Raw genomic sequence first — 13,936 nt, 5'->3', positions numbered from 1 at the left:
ACGGGTTGGGGTGCTGGGAGTACCTGCTTCGAACTTGGTGGTGCAGGACATTAGGCGATTGTGCGCAATTAAAGTGCGGTTAGAAAAAGACGTCAGCATATTTACAGTACTGCCTTTAATATGTAGATTGAAATGCTCGTTTTTTTAGGATTCGGCTGTGCTAAAATAGAAATTATATTTTTTATTAGATAAAAATGATTGTAATAAACTAAGTGTTGTCCTGTCCGTGTAGCCCAGTCAATAATACGACTGCAGTGTTGAGCACGAGTTACATACAGTGCATGCCATTACGTGGGCAGAATGTAAAGACGCAAACCAAACACAGAGCTGATGATATGCATCATAATTAGTTAAATACCTTTAATGGATTATCAGAGGACCTTGAGATCTAGCAGACCTGCTCCTTCAGCCCAATCATGGTATTGGCAAGGCACATGCAAGCAAGGTGCATCACAGACATGCACGATCAATTTGAAAAGTCATGGTAAATACATGGCATAGGAAAAGCATTCTTAGTAGGAAGCTCATTGATTTTAATTATAGGGCGCTAAATCATGTATAAAGCATGGAGTACTAATTTGACATGAGTCGAATAGTTGACGTAAAAATAATCTAATAGGTTGACCAACTGCCGCTTAAAAAAAACATTTTTTTTTTTTAAAAGTATTTGATAATATCTTGGGCTCTGTGTGTGCACTGTATTTTAAAACTGATTGGGATTTACTGATGCGTTCAAATGTAATTAATATGTTAATGCGTTACAAGCGCAACTGCACTCCCATCCATCTGAAAGCATAAACTTCACCGTTACGTCACAATCACATGACATGCGACTGCCCGCTTCTGAGGTGACCATCACTTTACTCCACTGGTTGACTAGTGACTGTTCTGTGCTGCCCCAGCCGTGGAGTGTGTGTTGTAGCAATTTGTTTCAGTACTTGTGGCAGCTTAACCTCGCGTCAGACTCACCTCTGTCAGTTTAAAAAGTGCTGTATGTGACAATTCTAAACACCACTATGTGAAATTGCAAAGTTATGTTTCACATACCTTAATATACACACGGTATTGAAGGAAAATGCAGCATGATCCTTTTACTGGGTGCTGGATGATCTTGAGAAAAAAAAAAAAAAAGATCACTTGATTAGAAGTCCTCATTGGACAAGGCATGAGCAAGCACACATACATATGGACACAAAAAGAAAACACTCCTTTTAAAATCCACATGGACTTAAAATGCATGCAGTTTTATTAGGAGTGTCTGGGCTGGAAACTAGGAGTGTTTGGGCTGGGGCTTGGAGGTGCAGTATTTTTGTAGTTTTCCCATGCTTTTCCCATGGTTATACTATAAATTTACCACAGTTTAATCTGGTTTGCTACGTTTATTCACATGCTTTACCACCCCTCGCTATTCTTTACAATGCTTGTCTATGCTTTAGCATGCGTCCACTCTGCTTTATTACACTTTTACTACTTTTACTATGCTTTTACTATGGTACACTTTTAAAAGGGATGTACTTGTCTTTTAACAGCTGGGGCCATTGGCGCCAGACACCTTTGTATGGAGTCTCAAAAAGAGAATGGCTTGGAGACTAAGCTGTGCCCACGAGCCCTAAGAGAAAGAACGCTTCCTTCAGGGCAAGCTGGAGTCATGCTTGTGGGGGAGCCCGCGTTGCCACTGCCAGTGCTATTGCCTCTCTGTGGACTGCAGAGCTGCCAATCCAAAATAGAACAGTGTAATTTAAAAAGCAGTCTCCCATTGATTTGTCATGGGGGCGTGGCTGACGAGGAGCTGCATCACAGCAAGCGTGGGAAGGGATAGCTTCTGGAATGACTGGATAGGAGCTAATCCCAAGGGAAACAGTGCCAGCCAAGCGGCAAGTTTGGAGTTGAAACTTTTGTTGTGTAAAATCAATTAGCCTGCTAATTTGAGTGCAGTGTCACGCATTTGTTATCATGCTAATTAGTTTCATACTGACAGTACCCAGTCTGCCAGAGGATTACCGGTCTGGAGAAAAGTCCAAACTGCACACGCTTTGAATTATGTATTATCCTTAAGAAACCTTGCAGATCGCAGCATTACCAGCAAAGGTAGTGAGTTATCATTAAATATATGTAAGTACACAATTGTAGGGTTAGGGTCAGGGTTAGAGTTAGGGATCAGGTTAGGGTTAGGGTTGTATTGTATAAAAAGATTTACACATTAAGTACATTGTAATGATGTGTAAGTACACATGTATTTACTAAGTAACTACTATGTAAGCACACAGTAATGAGAGACACTCAATGTAAAGTGTTACCACCGTTTAAAAGGGGAAAGGGAGTAACGTGCTTGAGAAAATGTTCCTCCTGCTCTCTCTGCCCGGGTACCAGGGAAGACAGGTAGAAAGGCTCCAGAATTCAATGTAGTGTTCCTCTTCCACCTTCCACAGAGCAGGCACTGAGCTGCAGAAAGTACAGCGTGATCATGTAAATAAAATAGAAAGTAGGAAAGATAGAACATCTGGCTGAAAACCATGAACAGGAATATTTAAAAACACCCTGGTTATGTACAGTAAGGACAAAACACCAATGTACTAACACTGGCTAAATACACTCAACACTTGTTCTTTTATCACATCAATAGTGTCATTATGTACAGGTGTTTATTTATGTACTGAAGTTTGTTCACTGGAAAATGTTTCCAGCTTCATAACATGTTTGTAATGGTTTCCCAGGGGAAGCAGGCAGATCAAATTATTCATCAAATCAAGCATCATTAAACACACACGCACACACACGCACACACACACACACACACACACACACACACGCACACGCACGCACGCACTCACGCACGCACGCACGCACGCACTCACGCACGCACGCACGCACGCACATCTATAATCAACCCTAATGTAGGCTCCTTGTTCAAAGGAGACGCTGATTGTGTACGTCCGACCATCCGTCTCTCTGTCCATCAGACACCTGATTTACTGAAAATGTGACACAGAATTCAGTCCTGGGAGAATTAAAAGTGAATTTTTAAAGTAAGCAATGACATAGGGGTCAGCCAATACGCAACTGAAGTTAATTTAAGGGAATGAAAATGGATTTTAATCACGGTACTTCATCATAGTCATGATCGACCAGTGCAAGCTGACCTTGAGCTTGAGCTTCTAGACTGCTGTGAAAGAAACCAAGGCCTGTGCAGAACAGTCCTGTGAATATAGAGCTCTATTCTACTCAGAGATGCCTGTTGTTGCTGAACAAAGTTGCTTACTGTACGCTGTAAACAAAATAACAGCATAGTTTCGTTGGTGAGAATATTAAACCTGTTTAAAATGTATTGGTCTGAGCATCTATTTTATTGAAAAATAAATAAAAACAATAGTAATACAGTAATTGTACATGTTTCTTCCATTACTCAATGCAGAATTGAAATGATTTATTACAGGGGGACTCTAGTCTATCAAATAAACTAATTGCAGTTATAGAAACGATAAGAGGATTAAAGTATATACTACCACAAGTGTGTTGTCTCATTCAGAACACATTATATTTTATCCCAGCCTGACCTTATTTCCATTCTTTGGAGTTCATTGTAAGTGTTGATCTTACGGTTATATGGCTAACCTGCAGAGCTAACGGCTCTATATGTAACAGTATTGTGAATAAACTCACAGTTCAGTTCTGCTTTAGCCTGCAGGGTTTACAGGAATTCACTAGAGTGTGGTGGGGTGTGGGTAGGTGTCATCGCTGTGTTTTTCTCCCACAATTCTCTCCCACTTTCTGTGCTCATAAACAGTTTAGTGTTGACCTTGGATGGAAAAGTCTCCCCCCACCAGCCCGCCTGACGAAGCAGACCTGCATTAACCTGGGATTTATGGCAGAACGAGGCTATTAACTGCAGACAAAGCGCTGTTGTTTTATAATAAGGTGATGAATACGGTGCCTGTGAGAGGTGGGGTGCTGTATCAAGACCTCGACCTACCCACAAGGGCACTTGAACAGGACCAGCAAGCACGGGATGAATTCAGTGCCTGTGGAAGGAAAGGTACGCGTGTGATCACAGTTAAACTGACTGAGTGATCACCACATTCCCACGGGCTAGTGGAGCTCAAAAACCATTAGGAACATTGTGAGTGTATTGAAATGGAGAAGGACTAGAAGCTCAGTTTAGCACAGGCAAGGATGAGTCTGGTGCCTGTGCAAGGGAAGGGGCTGGCAGCATCACTGATCGAAGCCCTCTGCCTGCCTGTCTGTCTGTCTGTCTGTCTGCCTGCCTGCCTGCCTGTCTGTCTGTCTGTCTGCCTGCCTGTCTGTCTGTCTGTCTGTCTGTCTATCCACACTGCATGAAAGGGGAGTGGTGGAAGTGTGGTGCTGTAGGCTGGAGCCTCCTCACTCTTTCTTTCTGCATATCTCTTTCCACACAGCGCAGGGACAAGGGCTGTCTGTCCATTTGTCTGACTGTCAGTCCAAGGCAGGCCCAATAGGGCAGTAAGGTAGTCTGTTGGCAGTGCTGGAAATTTAGATAAAAGTTGGACGTAATTGTAGCTAACAACATAGTTTCAGAAATTCCTCCGCCATGCACATCTATTCATTTTATAAGCCTCCTATTGGCAAATTTTGAAAGAAACACCTCGTGCAGCAAACCTGTTTTTTTTTCCATTTTAAAACATGATATCTGTTCCTACATTAGTTTAAAGAGCACTCTGTTTGAAAGCCATGCTTTCTGACCGTCTTGTACTTCCTGGGTCATTTCATGGGGAGCGTGAAATTGCCCCCACCCCATTCACTGGCTTCTTTCCTGTCAATAACCAATCAGCTGCTGAGTTGAAATGACCAAGGGAAGTGCCGATAACACAAGAACAAGGCATAGGTCCTGATGCTGTGGCGCACTGGCACTGATACTGTGATACCATGCTGGAAAATGTTTTCCCTGTGTCTCCTCATGCCATTGCCACTGCAGTACCCCTCTGCATTGCCATTGAGGGTCATTGTGAAAGGGCTTGTTTTTAATGGGGTTTAAATGAAACTGTTGCTGCATTGTGAAGTGACTGTTTCTCCTTTTTTTTTAGTTTCTTGTTTCACGGGTTGGCTGAATCACTCCCCGAGTGACAATAAAGTGCGAGAATTCAGGGCCTCGCTGTTGCCATCCATCACTGTAATTGGTGCGGGAATGAAAACACAAACAGAGCGGTGCGGGCTGAGACAGAGGGCTCCTTTCAGCCCCCACGGCAGACGCTGCTCCTGGGCTCGGCCTGTAATGTTTTTCAAACGGTTTGTGGAGCTGGCCAGCATGAGAGTGAGACCTGTGTCAGCACAGGAAAGGGTAAGAAACCTAACTGTCTTCTTGCAAGAAAGAAACAGCAGAGCATTTAAATCAGATTGAAAAAAGACACAACATTTCAATTTAGCATGCCGAGTAACGGCTCTTCAGTGGCATTCGTTACAGATCCTCGGGCCAAATGCTACAAAGTAACAGCTTTTTGCTAGAATTAAATAAGTCTTTTCCTGTCCAGGGCACTGCTGTTAATGTTACTTCAATAGGGGTTAACACATATCTGCATATCCTTAAACTGGCTATGCTGGCTCTTAAACTAGACATTCATATTTACCAAGACTGTGGCTCAATTTCTTTGACATTTAGAGCAACAGAATAGTATTGTCGTTCAGTATGCTAACTTGAGCTATCCAATTCAGACCCACTGTACCGTGCCAAAGCAATTCAGCACCTGATATAATTGTCCTTTGAGAGGACTGAGACACACACGTACATGTTTCCATATAATTAATTTTAGTACATATTCTGAGTTAGTTTTAGAATGTGTCTTACAAAGTGCATCTAAATGGAAAACCTGCATTTTTAATCTTTTTATTGAGCACAGCTACAGCAGCTATGTGAAATATCCCAAATGTATTCTGCCTTCATTCCAGATTCTATACTGTGTATTGCACAATAAATGGCACCTCTTACAGGCAAATTCTAAAACGAAACACTTAAAGAATACATCTCAATGTCTGAAAGCACTCCCTTTACAAACTGAGAGTTGAACACAACGCTCTTAGAAAATCAGTACGATCATCTCAGTGTACTGGAACTGACTAAAAACAAAAGCTAGATTTTTGTATTAAAGGATTCTCATCGCACTACAGCGGACCTACCAGCCAGGCACCCAATGAGCTCGGGAGGTCGCCTGCAGGCCTGGCTTTGTCCTCCAGAGGTCAGTAGCGTGCTGACATCCGCTCTCGAGTTCCTGGGTGTAGAAGAGGAAGCTGGCTCCGTCATGGGATCGGAGGACTCCACTGAACCTTCAGTTCCCCTGAGTTGTGTGAGGAATTGCAGTGGTGATGGGAAAATAGTAAATAATTAGACTTTCTAAATTGGGGAGAAAGTGAGGGGTTCAATAATTGGGCAAGATGATCCTGAAACAGGTTACGTGTTTTCATTCTTTTCGATCACACACCCGCACAATTATAGTGTAGCATAATGTTTATGTTTTCTAACTCCAAAGCATACAATTACCCCATAGGGTAAAAACAGAGGGAGGGAAACAAAATATTTTTAAACAGCTTGGTTCTTAATCTATGTATACTTTGCGGGGATATTATCTCCCATGCTGTAGGGACATTACCTAATGTTGTCCCATAGACAAAAAGTGCCCAAAATGTTCAACCCACAGGCCACACTGAGGGAACAGAAAGGTAACTCTACCCTTCACAAGTCTGACTGCGTCTGAGTACATCACAATTAATCAACTGAATCTCTGTGGAATGGCAGGGGTGGGTTGAGCACTGCAGTAAAAACATATTTAAGACCCTCATTTTTTCCAGCTATTCTTAGAAAGTGGAATAGAGTGATTCATCAGCGAGCTCTGTCTGATCCTGCCTAGCGCCTGCAAAAAAAAATCTAATGCCTTCTTTCCTATTTCATCATTAAGGTAGAAATGCTTATTCTTTTTGTTTCATGAAGCTATTCCTCTCAAGTAACTGGTCAGCCGTGGCTGGAGGACAAGGAGGGCATTGTCACGAGTTGTCCAGGCTTTTTCCACTGCGCATTCCTGCCGACACGCTGGGTGGAAAGCAATGCGCTGGTCCCTTTGGGAACATGGTCATTTTGGTACAAGAAGAAATCCATATTCACTAACCTGTGCTAGCAACTTTTCAATACTGAACAGACTATCAGACCCTTGCCCTAATTATTGTACCAAAGTAGAAATGCTGCATTTACCCATATACTGTCCCAAGATTGAAAGCTACTCTCCAATTTGTACCACCCAAATAAAAACGAGTTACGTGGGATAGAATATGTGAAACTTGATTAAACCCATCCTCCCAGAAAGCGTTCCTGGCACAGTTCTGTTGCATCTGCAGTTGGACATGAATGTTGAAGTTTCAGGTTTGTATTCTCTCGTCACCTTTCTGAAATGTTTTCTCGTGTCTGTCTGCAGCCCAGCAGTGTTGTGCTCTATATACTGTTCCCCAGTGAATCTACATCAACAGCCAGCTCCATTCATGGCTTCTTACTGCACGACCCCCACAAAACCAGGACTAACTTTATCAGGGAAATTCCGCTGTTAGGTAACCCCACCAGCCCGGCTAATCTAGGGGTGGGTTAGGGTTATACTGTACACATGGAGAACTTGAAATGCCAACAAATCATAGCACTGTGTGCGCTGCAAAAAAAGAAAGACATGAAAAGGGCAATGGCCTTAAACTGGGGTGACTCTCAGTCTGAGAGCATTCCATGCTACCTGGAGCCCTCTTTGAAGATGACATCATGTTGTCCGTCCGTCAGTTTCGCCAGAAGCAGCAATGCTATGCCTGGGCCCGTTTCAGGGAACATTGCAGCGTACCATCACATGACATAGAACTGGACCGCACTGCTTCTACCTGGGGAAACACAGAGGCATGAAGCACACACCGTCACCACTGTGCAAAAATGGAAGGGAAAAAATGGAATCGTCCTCAAAGGTCAAGCGGCATTCAAAACCTTTGTCAAGCAACCTGTTTGAAAAGAAATCACAATGAGATATGGGAATTATGTGTAATTACATTCATTAGCAATGTAATAATGGTGCCACATTGAGAATGCAGTGGTCCTGTATATAACAACACAAATAAGAGGGACTACTACGGTATGGTAAAAGGGTACAGTACAGTATCACAGTACCATGTCAGTACCTATATGCTGCCTTAGCAGGACTTGTGTGTGATATTTTTAAATAGCTCCCAGGTGTTGTACAGCATTTAGTTCTCATATCCCTTTCTGTCACTGTGTGTATAATTTTACCACATTAAGTTTCCTATCAGTATCTCTTTTATAATGCATATATAATTTTTTTTTCAAAGTTTTGGTAGGGCCCCATAGAGTTCCGAGAAACTGTTTTAAAATTTCTAAAAACTAAAATAAAAAAATCGAGACCGAAGGGGATGTGGGGAGGTTGTAGGCTTTCATCTGGGTCTTAGCCCAAGGAAGGAAGGGAAAATTCCAGTGGCATGGAAAGCGTCCATTGCTAGAGCTGTGGAGAGACGAGTGTTTGCTTGTAAAATCTGTTTTTCGTTTCTTTAAAGACGTAATTTTGTGCTAAAGCTATGTATAGCCTATTAAAAAAAAAATAAAAAAATAAAAACTAATCTACATGAAGCTGATGTAATGAGGTGCCCCTTCGAGAACCCTTAGAAACTGCAGGAACATGACTGAGCAATAGAAATCGGAACACAAACGTTTACCACTTTCTTGCCAAAAGATTATTAAAACGGTTACGGTACATTGCATATGACGATGTCAACATTTCTTTTTTTTTAATCATTTCTGACCAACTTATTACATCATGGAAAACACAAGTAAAGAAGGATAACAGTGTAGCTCTTAGAATCACTGTTTATATACCTGACTCTACTTAACTGAGTTCCTCAAAAAAAATGTTTTGAAATGAAGCCATTATCAGAGTGCTGATCTTTCCACCAGGACACTCAGTAGCCCGCGCATCTCCATGGCAACTGTTTGGCTTTCATACGGCTCCATGACAAGGCCCGTTTTCAAGCCTGGAAACAACAAGTGACTTAAACTGGGGTCTACCACTTCGCAAACAAGTGTGTCAAAGCTATATTGTATATTGTGTCTATATTGTGTCAATATTTTCACTCTTCCACATCCCCCATTTTGTTTATTTTCCTCTGGGTGTGTCAAAGGGGGGACATGCAAACCTGCTGTGTGGCATTGACAATACTGCATTCACTGAGCCTGGCTGTTACAATCCCTGTAGCTCAAATAAAAGCCCTGGAGAAACAGAGGAATAAAAACGTGGTTGAAACCAGCTGAAAACAAATCATAATAATATTAATAATAATAAAGTTTGGAGTTAGCACTGCCTCCTGCAGCCCACCACAAGTCTTTTATTATTAAATAGCCCCCTTGTCTATCGTTCGTCCAGCAGTGAGAATTATAAATTAAGAGAGAAAGGAAAAGCCAGAGAATAAACTGGCCCTTTGTCCGACTACCTGGGCAATGTTTCAAATCAAGCACTGCAATAAAAATCTTTTTTTTTTTCCTTTTTCCTTTTTCCTTTTTTTGGTTTGTCCCCCCCCCCCCCCCCGCCCCCATAATTGTATTCAGGAATAGTTTTAAAATGAAAAATATTCTGCCTCAGTTCCTTAATAGGATGATCCGTTTGACAAAAGGAACCAGGTATGTGTGTTTTGTTTAGATTTTTGACCACTGAAATTAGGTGTGGTGTTCTATGCACAGGATGACCTCTGTACTCAGGATAAGATGTACTGAAATGATGGCAAATACGTCACTGTGATTGGATGAATTCTGATATGTGGTTTATAATGGTGTGAAAGTACAGTAAACTGGGTCCAACAACAGAGATTCCCATCCATTTTAACTGCATGACAATGCCAAACCAATTCAGTTACATTAGTATATTAGTACATTATCTCCCAAAGTTGTGTTACAGTGAGAGCAGCTACTGTGTTGTTAATGTACAGATACATAGGATATGCACATGCCTCTGCTTTAAAAAAAAAACATAAGCAGATAAAGAGTGTTCCTGTGTTTCTGTGAGCAGACAGCGAGCTCCTCCTGACGGCTGTGCTGTGATTGGAAGATCCTTTCCCCTCCGCAAGCCCGCTGCTTCGCACGGAACTGTTTGCTTTAGTGTCTGGGAAAGAAGATCTGGGAAACTGGCTCCACTTTGGACAGTATGTAACGGAAGCCTGGCGAAGGAAGTTCGCATTAATATACTACTACTGCACTGTCAGCTGCTTTATTTTCATTTTACACAACCAGAGGGGCTGAGCAGTCAGGTCTGGAGACTGGAGGTACAGCAAGAAGAACCACACTGCAATGCCAGTGTGCCTCAATAAGCCCTGGGGTGAGAGGGGGGTTCAGCCTCCATTCATTCCCCTCCCATCACTCTGGAAGACTGCCTGCAAAGGTGCCACTTAAACAGCATACACCTCCAGAACTCCTGATTCATTATGGACTCACAGAATCTGTGAAGCAAAACAGTACAGTTGACACACCCTGCTACATAAAACATAAACACAGGCTCTTTTCTGGCTAACCTTTATAAAAGTTTACCATAGTAAAAAAGAAAGCTCTTGGTTTCCATGCCTTACTCTCATGAAATCTGTTACACTTGCAATTCCTATGTCACCTTAGAGGTAGCTTCTGGGTAAAAGCATATAACTAGCTGTGTCAATGACAGGAAAAAAGCTGCTGATGCTGTGGGGATGATTTCTCCCTCCAGGTGAAACATCCAAGGAGGTGCAACACTATGTGAAAGCATGGCTTGCAAACAGAGATTTCTTTAACATAGTGTAGTACAAGATCTAAAAATAGATGTTTATAATAACATGCGCTTCTTTAAAAAGTGCACGTCTGAGACCTTCACAACGAATAGAAATGCACAACAAGTCATATCGATGGAATTGTTTTGTCAACCTCAATGTCCTAATTCCTCAGCCAGTGGGAAACGGGTGCGAGTGACTCAGCTTATGATTGGAGTGATCTCCTCAATGTACGATGGAGTATATATGAAATATCTGACTTCAGATTTCGATGAATGCAGGTATGGCAGTGGCACACGTGCGGGTGGAGGAACAGGCCTGGCTTGTGTGTGATTCTTCGGACGGAGTCGTGCTGGAGGGCAGGTTTGGAGGTGTGGAAGGGGTAGGGGAGTGGGGGGGGGGGTCAGATTTGGATCCAAGGCAAACAGCAGCATCTCAGAATGCCTGGATTCATAAGCCAGCAGCCTGCCTGTGTGCAGCGCTCAATGTACAGGGGGTGTCAGAGCTGTGTGCCGTGCAGCAGTGCCCCCATATGATCTGAAAGGGGGAAACCATGTCCTTATTTTCTGCACAACCCTAATTGTATGGAAGTTTTTCAAAAGTAACCCTGTTAATTATTTTTTTTATTGAGTTTTCTAGTTTTTTATATATACGTATTTTAGATTTTGGAATGGATATTTCTGTTTTTTCCTCATTAGGCAGCACCTTCGGAATGGAGTAAGTGACAATGTGGGAAAGCCAGTGGACAGCACATAAATCAGGTCAATGCCTGTGTCCTGACGCTGCCTGATTCAGGGGGTCTCCGTGCAAAAAAGGGTTGAGCTCAAAACTGAATTTATTTTCAGATTCATAGCAAATACTTTCTTTTCCATATATGTAAATTGCATCTGAACACGGTTGGATATGGTTTGGATTCATGAATATACTGAATAAACAACAGATCATTTTAACCCCATCACGTAAAAAAACTACAGAGAGTGTATAATTTAAGACATTTCCAGCAAAGTGATACCTGTTGCTGACAGAATGACAGAGCGCAGATTAAATCATATTGAACGGTGGCAGCAGCACTGCTGTGGGATGAGATTTCATTAATACTGTTCCTAATTATTATAACAGTACAGGGGCAACGGTCAAGCATCCTGATGGCTTCAGCGACTGCTGTGTGCGTCTAAAACTTCCATTGCTTATCCGCTGTCAGAGCCCGGATTCAGATCCAGGGTACAGCCAGCAATCAGCAGCAGTGGTTTACAGGTGATCAGAAATACTGCATGGGATTTGAAAGCCAATCTACGGAGGAGGCTGGGCGCGAACTGACGACCCTGCGCACAGCAAACGAGCATCTTAACCACAATGCAAACAAGCCGGTCTAAAGCCCCCTTTAGTGCAGCACTCCTGGCAGTGCACGAGTCCTCCACAGTGAAGGGCTGTTCACGCACGTCATCCCCAGCTCAGGCAGGCTGATTCCAGCAGTGTGGAGGGCTGTTGGCCTGCCTATGAGAGGCCCATTGACTGTGCTCTCTCTCTCCACAGCACACTGGCGTATTCATATCGCCACTCACACTCTGTCAGGGCGCCTGCTTACTCGAAGGGGAAAAGAGGCTTGTAGTATTTCAATGAATAGGTGTATTATAGACACAAGCTTGCAAGCCATACATTAATGAGCTCTAACTGCAAGCTTGAAAGAATCTTAAATATTGACTGAATCATTTAAAAATATATATTTTTAAATTCTTATGAATATTTCTGGCATCTCATTTTTGGCAAGCAGTCGATATCATAAGTGTTAAATGGCAGAACTGTGATCACCTCCAAAGCCCCCTGACCTGGGTTCACCTGCCCAGAGAGAATACAAGCATTTCCAATGCATTTCCAGTAAGTGTAGTAACGTTGGTCCATTCTAACCCTATGCTGCATGGCTGAAGTGCAGAATAGTGACAATGGTCAAAGGTGTCATCATCATTAAGAAACCAGTCCTAAACTAAACCAGTGAAGGCCGTCATTTTCATTGACTGAACAACAACCAGAACTAAGAGTACTTTAGCAGCAGCCAATTTGAATCTCTTTAGCATAGTAAATACAGTGCAGCGTGTAATCACGTAAACTATGGTAAATACATAGTATAACCATGGGACAACTGCACAGTTACTGTGCAAATTAGCTTTTATAAGGGATGGCTTAATCTCTCCTGCTCTTTTGTAAATGTCTGGATGCAAATTACCTTCAGTCTTTAAAACTTATCTTTAAAACTTAGAGTTTTAAAGGCATTCATGAAAAGTGTTCCATGTACATACTTGATTCATTTATTCTAGATTCTAAAATAGCAAGCAGAGATGCTGCTCTCTGATTGGTCAGTCACAAAAATGTCACAACATCACCGTGTATGTATTTGATTAATTTATGCTAGAACAGTGCGTAATTAATAACTCAATCATAAAATTCTGAGGTACACTTTTTAAGAAACTTCAGGGATAAGCCTTAATTCATTTTTTTAGAGCATTTTACAGTAGCAGGGAGTCCACCTGCATTTCATGAGTTAAACCGTCGTGGAGCAGTCAGCTCTGTTTCAAGGCCTGATGGATTCAGAGAGGTGAGCTCTGCTTTAAAGAAAAGCTCTATTGTAAATAGAAGTTAACCTGGATATATGTATTTTGTTTTGTGCACTGAGTGAAGAGTACAATGTAGCAGCAGCATTAGAGGAGCCCTGTGTTGGACTGCAGAGTGGAGTGGAGGCAGCCAGTCTCTCCTCAATAGGATCCATTTACTAGTGTTGGGTTAGCAGAGCCTAACTCACTTCAATACCTAGGGTTATGCGGTACAGTATATACCTGTCTCTATCCCACCCTGTCCTAATGCTCTCTCTCCCCCTCTCTCCCTCTCGACTATCCAAAGGTTTATCCCGAGAGCCCAGTGCTGTCAGCTCAACTGCCACCAGCCTAATTCTCATTCACACAGCGCCCGCCCGAGCACACTCAGCCATGCCAACTAAACCACTTGGCTAAGGCCCCCGTTCAGACGGGCCAAGTGTGAGACACCGGCTGAAGGGAACCTTTAATGGCTACCCCTATTAAAAGCACTGAACATTTTAAAATGCGTTTGCATCTTACCCCATTATCACTGACCTCACAATCACTCCAGTCAGTTCAACATCTGATTG

The sequence above is a fragment of the Acipenser ruthenus genome, chromosome 21 (genome assembly GCF_902713425.1).
Source record: "Acipenser ruthenus chromosome 21, fAciRut3.2 maternal haplotype, whole genome shotgun sequence".
NCBI lineage: Eukaryota > Metazoa > Chordata > Actinopteri > Acipenseriformes > Acipenseridae > Acipenser > Acipenser ruthenus.
The sequence above is the reverse complement of the archived record's forward strand: the minus strand, read 5'-3'. Positions refer to the sequence as shown.